Source organism: Phocoena sinus, chromosome 14 (genome assembly GCF_008692025.1).
Source record: "Phocoena sinus isolate mPhoSin1 chromosome 14, mPhoSin1.pri, whole genome shotgun sequence".
In the NCBI taxonomy this organism is placed as follows: Eukaryota; Metazoa; Chordata; class Mammalia; order Artiodactyla; family Phocoenidae; genus Phocoena; species Phocoena sinus.
Window position 1 is genome coordinate 27,275,273 of NC_045776.1, and position 9,151 is coordinate 27,284,423.

A 9,151-nucleotide genomic window follows, 5' to 3' on the forward strand; every position below is an offset into this window, starting at 1 on the left:
GGAGGCTGGCCCACGTGCAGAGCCCGACTGCGGGCACAAGAGGAGCTGGAAAGAGAGCAAGCGCGGCACACGGGACCCAGGCACTGCCACACAGACCTGCACACACCGAAAGCCTTGTTAACCAAACACGTGCCAAGACGCATTCCCAGAGACACCCAGAGAGGACACACAATGCAGATATGTACACTCCCAGGCTCCTTGCCTTCGCACCGCTTTGTTGCTTCTGCAGAGCACAAAGCTCACAACATTTATTTGCCAAATTGAAAACCGCTCGTACGCTGAGGTGTGTGCACACGTTCTATAGAGGCACGCTCACCCAGAAAGCCATTCGACCACCATTCTCCCCACTCGGACACAGGCACAACCAGCCATGTGCACAGACACGCCCACTTCCACAGCCCAGAGGCACATATATGACATCAGGGCTAGGAGGCTCCTCAGATTCACACGTGGAGGCGCAGCCACAGTGTCTCGCGTGGCCTGTGACTGGCCTGCCAAGCACAAGCAAGACAGAAGCAAAGAGCCTTCACCCCGCAGCCTAGTTGTCAGGTGGACTGCTAAGACCCAGTTCCTACACACTTAGCCCACCTGCTGTGGAAATCCCAGCACAACCCTCAGACCAGGCTCACAGTCCTCAGCAAGACCAGAGTCTGCTTGGCATCCACATGCAGAAAGACAGAGGACATTTCCTACACCGAGACTTGTCTTCAGTGGCTCCTTTATTTAATGAGTCTGAGAAAACTAGATGGTAAAATTGCAGTATGTGGAGCTGGAAAAAACCTAATCAACCAAACCTGCCTCCATTTTTGAGATAAGGAAAAGGAGGCCCATTCAGTGAATACACCTTGTGTTGTGTTTGAGGCCCCAACACTTGCAGCCCAGAGGGGCCTCAGAAATGGAAGACATGGGTATCAGCATAGGGTGCTGGGAAAGGGTACAGCTAGGAGAAGCACCTAGCTGAGTAGGCGGGAGGTAGGGAGGGCAGTAGGAGTTGGTTCCAGAAAAGTGACTTTTAAGTGCAACTTGAATGAAGAACGGGAGAAGTGAGGTCAGGGGAAGAAGAAGACAGCAAAGGGAACACAGCAGATTGGCTTTGCCAAGACACCTACCACATTCCCAGTGAGCACAACAGGGCAGGATCCCAGTGCACGCCTATCCCTCAGACCTCTTCTCCACCCCGAACACCTCTGGCTGCCCTCAGAGAACTCAAGAATGAAGGCAACTGGAGGAACACACCAACAGTTCCAGGCCCCTCTTTTGACAATCCTGTCAACCCACTCCTGCCCAGCTCTTTCCTTTCTTCATTATCTATCGAATAAACATAATGCCACCACTAATGAAAAAAATTTTTTAATGAAAAGAACTTAAGAAACACCTAACTACTAGAGTTTTTTCCTGTTCTGTTTCAGGCTTTGCCAGTACGCTTATATATGGGTTTTGTCATCATAATCTGCGTATTTTTACCCTGCTTTTTAAACTTAACATTTCATCAGAAACATTTTCCCATCCTTCTACATAATTATCTTCCTAATTTTCATTTTAAATGTTTTCGTAGGGCTTCCCTGGTAGCACAGTGGTTGAGAGTCCGCCTGCCGATGCAGGGGACACGGGTTCGTGCCCCAGTCCGGGAAGATCCCACATGCCGTGGAGCGGCTGCGCCCATGAGCCATGGCCGCTGAACCTGCGCGTCCGGAGCCCGTGCTCCGCAACGGGAGAGGCCGCGACAGTGAGAGGCCCGCGTACCGCAAAAAAAAAAAAAAAAAATGTTTTCATAGTATTCCAGCAAGTGAATGTACTGTGAAATTACTTACTCATACTCTGTTCTTGGGCACTTAATTTGCTCCCAGTTTTCCCTTACTGCAAATCATACAATGAACTTTCTCATGCCTCTAGCTTGTTGCTTTTGTTGAACTATAACTTCAAATAAACCTCTAGGATTGGCTGGCATTCTTAAATAGACAAGCATGGAAAACTTTATGTCGCCTGCCACACATTTTAAAAGCTTTATAAAACTCATTGTCAATGCCACCAGCAATATATAGTGTGCCAACTCCTCTGCAACCTGGCTAGCTTTGGGTGGGCATTCTTTTTTTATCAACATTTATCTAATTAATTATTTTTTTAATTTTATTTATTTTTGGCTGCGTAGGGTCTTAGTTGTGACATGCAGGATCTTCACTGTAACACGCAGGATCTTTCCTTGCAGAGCGCAGCCTTCTCTGTCTCTCTAGTTGTGGAGTGCAGGTTTTCTCTCTCTAGTTGATGTGCGTGGGCTTAGTTGCCCCGCGGCATGTGGGATCTTAGTTCCCTGACCAGGGATTGAACCTGTGTCCCCTGCATTGGAAGGTGGATTCTCTACCACTGGACCACCAGGGAAGTCCCTGGGTGGACATTCTTTTTTTTTTTTTTTTGAATTTTATTTTATTTATTTTTTATACAGCAGGTCCTTATTAGTTATCTATTTTATACATATTAGCGTATATATGTCAATCCCCATCTCCCTGGGTGGGCATTCTTTAGCTTACTTTATACCAGAGTAGCTCACAAAGGCTATGACTGCCCAATCTGACCTTGACAGCAGAGTAGTTTGGGTACACACTCCAAAATCAGCTTGCCTGGCTTCACATTCTGGCTCTGCCGCTTACTAGCTTGGATGAGTTATTTAACTTCTCCAGGCCTTAGTTTCAATAGCTGTAAAATGAGCATGACTATAGCAACCTTCCTCATAGGACTGATGTGAGGACCAAGTAAGTTAATGTTTGTAGAGAACATAGAACGGTGCCTAGCTCTTCAGCCCTAGTTCTTTCCCCTTTACTTGTCCATCTCTCCTTGCCCACTACCTCTTGCCCTCCCGTTGTTATTTATGAGTGCCTAGTTAATGTGTTCAGTGGACATTGTACCATAACATGGAACATCCATCAGACGAAAGCAGTCATCAATGAACAGACCATCACTATAACTAGGGAAATCCACCTACTAACCATACCCTTCATACCTGCACATTCACACATCAGAGAAACATAACAGGCAGATGCCGACATTCACCAATATACCAACATTCCCTCACAGGCCTACGCCTCCTGCTAAGAAGGAATCACTGTGCGTCAGGAAGACAAGCTTCATTTGTATGAAACCTACCATCTCTCAGCCTCAATGCACCCATCTGTCTAATATGGGTAATAATAACCTGCATTAAAGGTTTATTGTGAGGATCATATGAGAAGATAGGTATGGATTCTGTAAATAATACAGAGAATTCTAGAAGCATAGATAAAGTAGTGTCTCCAAGAATGAAACTTGATTATTGTCTTGCCCATCTCCTTGTTACACAGATGAGGAAACTGAGGCTCAGAAGTGGGCTTATGAACAAGGTCAGAACAATTCAAGGTTGAGTTACAACCAGAATCCATTTTTCCCAGCATACAGCCTAGTACTGTCCTACTTCCCATTTTCTTCCCATTATGCTGGGATGACTGTTTTCACTCCCCCTTCCATTACATAAAGTCCACAGAAATACAATAAAGCAGGTTCCTAAGAATAGAAAGATTTATAGAACTATTTCATTCATCGTGGTTTTTCTTTCTATGTTCTTCCCACCCACTGCCAAAATCAATACCTAGAGCATGTTTGCAGGCTTAGCATGTAAGACTCAAGAAGAAACATTAAAAATGAAAGGTGAAGGTCAGTCTATAATTCCTGATCCAAAGTGGAGACACTTGACTCTATAAAGTAGAAATAACACTGTCACTTTGAACCTTGACCCACACTTTGATTCCTCACTCTCTTGTTTCCACTCTGGCCACCTGCAGAAAGGGTTCTATAGAGCATCGTGTTTCTGGAGCCCAGAAGCATCTGTTTCAAGAACTGCTCCTTTGAAGCCCAATATCAGATCTGGGTTATGACCACCACTGCCGTTTAGTCAACAGATGAAAACAAATCCACCTCTTCAGTCACGTAGACATCAGAAATGTTCCAAGACTGATGACCAGATTCTTGCTCTTCTCCAGGTTGTGTTGGCAACAGGTAGACACAGCTTTCAAGATCTGTGCACAACAGCAGTGCGTCAATCAATGCACCCCCATGATTGGTGTCACAACAGCTCCTGTGCAACAAGGCGGGAGGTCTAGCTAGATGCAGCCTGCTGGGGACAGAGGCATGGCCCCAGGCACTGACAATCACTTGGGGGGATCTGGGCATAAACACAAGAAAAGAAAGGGATCTAAGAGGGGCTTAACCAGGCATGACGGTGAGTCAGATGGAAGTCAGGGTGGGCTTGAGTACTCAAGGAATCCTTCATGATAGAGCAGGGAAGGAGAGGACCCTAAAGGCTGGGTCCATTTCCGACAGGCTGAGAAAACTGGGGAGGCATTGAGTCAAGGAGGCAAAACAGGAACAAAAGCCAGAAGTAAATGCAGAAGAAGGAGCTGGAGATGGGGGAAGGGGAGGGAAAGAGAAGGGGAGAAAAAGGAGGAGGAGGAGAGGGGGAGGGAAGGAAGAAGAAGAAGAGAGGGAGGGGAAGGAAAGGGAAAGGAACAGCAGCAGCAGGAGAAGCTTGGGATGAGTGAGGCCATAGAAGACGGCTCAGGACCTGGCTGAATGGAAATAGGGCGGTGGGACAGACAGGACTAGCGGAAACTGAACCTGTCACTCCTGTGCTCCTTGCGTACTCACTAAGTGCCAAGAGCATGTCTCAGCCCTCACACAGGTGGAGCCAACAGGAAACACAGCCAGGTACCCAGGGTCCACAACCCCCCCTCTCCATTGTAACAGGGAAATTTTCTGAGCGCCTGGCTGTCCAGATTAAATGCTGAAGATCCCAGACCACCTGGCAGGGAGGTGGGGTCCTGTGACTCTACCCTGGGGAAAGGGATGGAAGCAGGGATGGCTTTCTTAGAAAACAGAGCTGATTTTGAGGATGCTAGGAAACCATTAAAATAAATAAGTAAATAACTGATAAATAGAAAGAATCAAGCATCTATCCTACCTTTTCTTGTATGAACTCCATTTCAGGATAATGAAAAACTGGATGAGGCAAGCTTCTCTTTATAGAAGTATTGACTAATAAACGAAGAAGTGATATAATGAGAGTACCATCTTAATGAAACAATAGTTCTAAACAATGACCGTCAACAGCTGTTAAAATCACCAAAAGAGAGACATGGGACATGATTTGCCTCCTGATAAAAGAACAGACCACCACTCATAAAGTAGTCCTTCCAGAAAATGGAACCTGAGCCTAACCAAACCTCTAGGTCTAATTTCCAATTGATATGAAGCACCGGAAACAGAGAAACATATTAAAAGATACTATAAGTGTGCACTTAGCAAAATCCAGATCATGGAAACTTTATGGGACAAACATTGTGTTCAAAAAAAATTATAAAGGGAAAAAAGGAGATGGAGGGGGTCCTATAGAGGCATAAGGGATATATCAACCAAATGCAACCTTTAGACTTTCATGAGATGTGATGAACAAATAAGCTATAAAAATAATTGGGGAAATGCAAACACTAGATACTAATGATATCAGGGAATTATTGGGTTTTTAGAGGGAATAATGGTATTGTGGTTGTGTTTACACAACGAATCCTTATTTTCAGATGCTCTACAGATATATTAAATGATATATCCCAGGGAGAGGGGTATAGATGAAACTACATTGGCATTGAGTTGATAATTGTTGGAATTAGATGAAGGATACATGAGGGTTCGTTATATTATTCTCTCTACTTTTGTTTATGTGATGGTTAATTTTATGTGACATCTTGACTGGGCTAAGGGATGTCCAGATAGCTGGACATTATTTCTGGATGTATCTGTGAGGGTGTCTCTGGAAGAGATTAGCATTTGAATGGGTAGACTGAGTAAAGGAGATCACCCTCACCAATGTAGGTGGGCATCACCCAATCCCCAGAGGGCCTCCATAGAACAAGAAGACAGATGAAGGGCGAATTTGCTCTCTGCTTAGCTGGGACATTCATCTTCTCCTGTCCTGGGACATCAGACATCGTGCTCCTGTTTCTCCGGCCTGTGGACTCAGGCTGGGAGCCACACCACTGGCTCCCCTGGTCCTCAGGCCTTGGGGTTTGGACAGGAACTACATCCACTGGCTTTCCTGGGCCTCCAGCTTGCGGACAGCAGACTCTGGGACTTTTCAGTCTCCATGATGTGTGAGCCAATCCCTTATTGAAAAATCTCCTTCTATATATCTACATCCTATTTGTTCCATTTCTCTGGAGAACCCTGACAAATACAGTTTATACCTGAATTTTTTTTAAGTAAGAAATACACAAAAAGACAGCAGGCACACATCCTTCACTCTGCAGGCACACAAACAGATGTTTCTTCGGGTTGGGCAAAGTAGAAAGCGGTGCTTCTTCCTCATATGCCTCACAGCCCTAGGCCAGGAGCTCGGGCTGAATTGCAGTTCACACACCTATGGCAGCTGTGGCCAGTTTACGTACTTCACAACCATCGTACGAGAGAGAAATAAACTCCTGTCTTGTTTAAACCACTGTTTCTCTGGGTTGTGTTCACATCCAAACCTAATTCTTGCTGAAGGTAGAAGTGATTCATACAAGAGGCATCGAAAATACTGCAGGGGTTCTGATGAGGAGAGGGGTATCTAGTCAGGTGGATGGGCTAGCTATTGCTACGATAATATTACATGATAAATACTTATAAAATTGCAGTGGCGGACAACAATAAGCATTATTCTCACATACGTGCGGGCTGGCTGGGGATGGGCCTCACTGGCCAGCTCTGCCTGTGCGACGAGGCAGCTGCGGTGATGCTGCTAGTCTGTGGGTTGCTGGGAGCTTCTGCTCCACGTGTGTCTCATCCTGCCTCAGCCAGCCAGGACCTGGTCTTCTGCTGCAGTGGCAGAGGCAAACACAAAGCCTCTTAAGGTATACCAGCTATGAGAGCAGTTTACATGGAGGCCAGAGAAGCCAAGACACTGGGTTAGTTAAGGAAACAGCCAGAGGGTTTATTTGATGGGAATAGAATCACGGAGTGGTGGAGGGGGTGTGTGTGTGTGCACACCTGGTGAAGAAATTAGGAGTTTATGTGGTAGGCAGTGGGGAACACTGGAGGTTTCTGAGCAGAGGTGTGAGCTAATCAGGAAGAGTAATCTGTGCACAAAATGAAGAGGTGTGGGTAGACTGGGACTGGGAAATCAGTTAGGGAGATAAATCATGGGTGGGGTCGAAAGTCAGACTTCAGAATGGCACATTGATCCAGAAGTGTAAAGGAGGAACAGGGGACACGCCTGAAATTTTTAACCAGGAAAAAGAATGTTCTATAGGCACTCCCTCCTTTATGAGGATATAAGATTCCAAAGGTGGTTCCCAAGCCCAATTGTTCCTAAATCCAAAGTGATGCCATTCAAGGAATCTCATATACTCATCTCTGAAAAGTTCCGCTTTACTCTCATTCCCTTTGTAATTATCTGATTCTAACTCTTACTAACTGTTCCACATTTTCTCCAGGTTTGCTCTTATTTGCATGAGGCAGTCATATATATTCATAAATCAACTCAAATGTAAGGACGACCACAGCAAACATGCCTCAGATTGAGGACTACAACGGTGTTGCAGAGTGCTAGGTGCCCCCATTGTCTGTGTGACTATGTTCTGACCAGTGAGATATAAGCAGAAGTTCATGTATGATTTCCAGAAAGTGTTAAGGTGAGGAGGTGTGCCTTTCTCCTCTCCTTTATTATTTGCACTAACTGGAAGATGATGTAAGGGCAGGAGCTGGAGCAGCCATGTAAGACCATAAAGTGGAAAGTACATAGTGAATCTCATGCAGATGGTGTAGAAGTAAGTTTGAAAGAGCCTGGACACTAGATGCTTTCATAAAACCAGTCCCAGATGGCCTCTCTGTGACTTCTTTAAAATAGGAAAGAATTAAATTTCTATATCAGTGAAGCCATTGTTATTTTGCAACTTTCCCTCACTTTCTCCCACATGCAGCCAGGTGTAAAATCACCACGTGACCAGTGATTCCTGTCTACATGGGTACAGACAGAGGTGAGATGTTTCTCCTGGGATGCAAGAATCTGTTCAGGCTTCTGGACACGTGTAAGCTCTAAGTTCCTAAGTAGAGGCACTACTTCCATGCACGTCAAGAGGCAGAGAAGAAGAGAAGGAAATATCCAACGTAGTCAGCGAACATTAGGGCAGATGGAACAAATTGAGTGTGAGGGGATGAAAGAGTTAGCCTGCCCTTGAGGCAACGGGGGTGTTAGGACTTTTCTTAGTTCCTTGGTTTCCTCATTCTCCCTCCGCAGTGTCCACCTTGGTTGGTGGGGTGGACGAAGGGTGGAAATCCATGTAGGGGGTGGAGGCCAGTCCCTAGAGTCGCCATCCATAGGGGCTGCTTCTTACACTTCAGTGTGAGTAAGAATCATATGGAGATGTCTTACAAGGTAGATACCCAGGTCCCAGTCCCTGAGCTTCTCAGGAGGCCCCAGGGCCAGGCCCAGGAAACTGCATTTTAGCCAGCCCTACCCGCCTTCCCTGGTGAATCTCCTGCAGATGGTGAGGGGGCATTTGGGAAAAATCCATATGCGAGACCTAGACCACCTGCCCCCGAGGGCTGGCCTGCGCTGTGTCTGCTTTGCTCTCCTCCGTGTGCCCAGCAACAAGCGCTCTGCTGGCACCAGGGGCTGCTCCATGCTGTTGACAATGGGGAACCACGAAGTGATCTTGGGCAAGAGAGTGACTTTAAAATCACTTCCACTTCTCCTGAATCTGCCTCTCTGAGCCTGCTTCGGGGGAAACAAAAGAAATGTTTAAGCCAACCGGAATTGAGGATTTTCTTTTTTAAAAGAATCAGACTCTCAGGCCAACATTTTGATCTTCAACCTACTTTCTGACTTTGCAGCCGTTGTGTGATCGGCCCACGAGGAACTCTGGTTGGAATGAGGTGATCCAGCCTTTGAGAGACTGGAAGCAGGGCTGCGGAGGCGAGGCGGAGCTTGGGGCCTGAGGCCTCCCACTTGCACAGCCTGCCTTCTCTGTCCTCACAACTTCTCACACTCGCTCCTCTTCCCTCCCTGCAAAGGATGGGGTGGCTCAGCTTGTCCTCATTTCACGGCTGAGGACACAGGCTCCCAGAGGCCAGGTTGCTTTATCCAGGTCAAGGG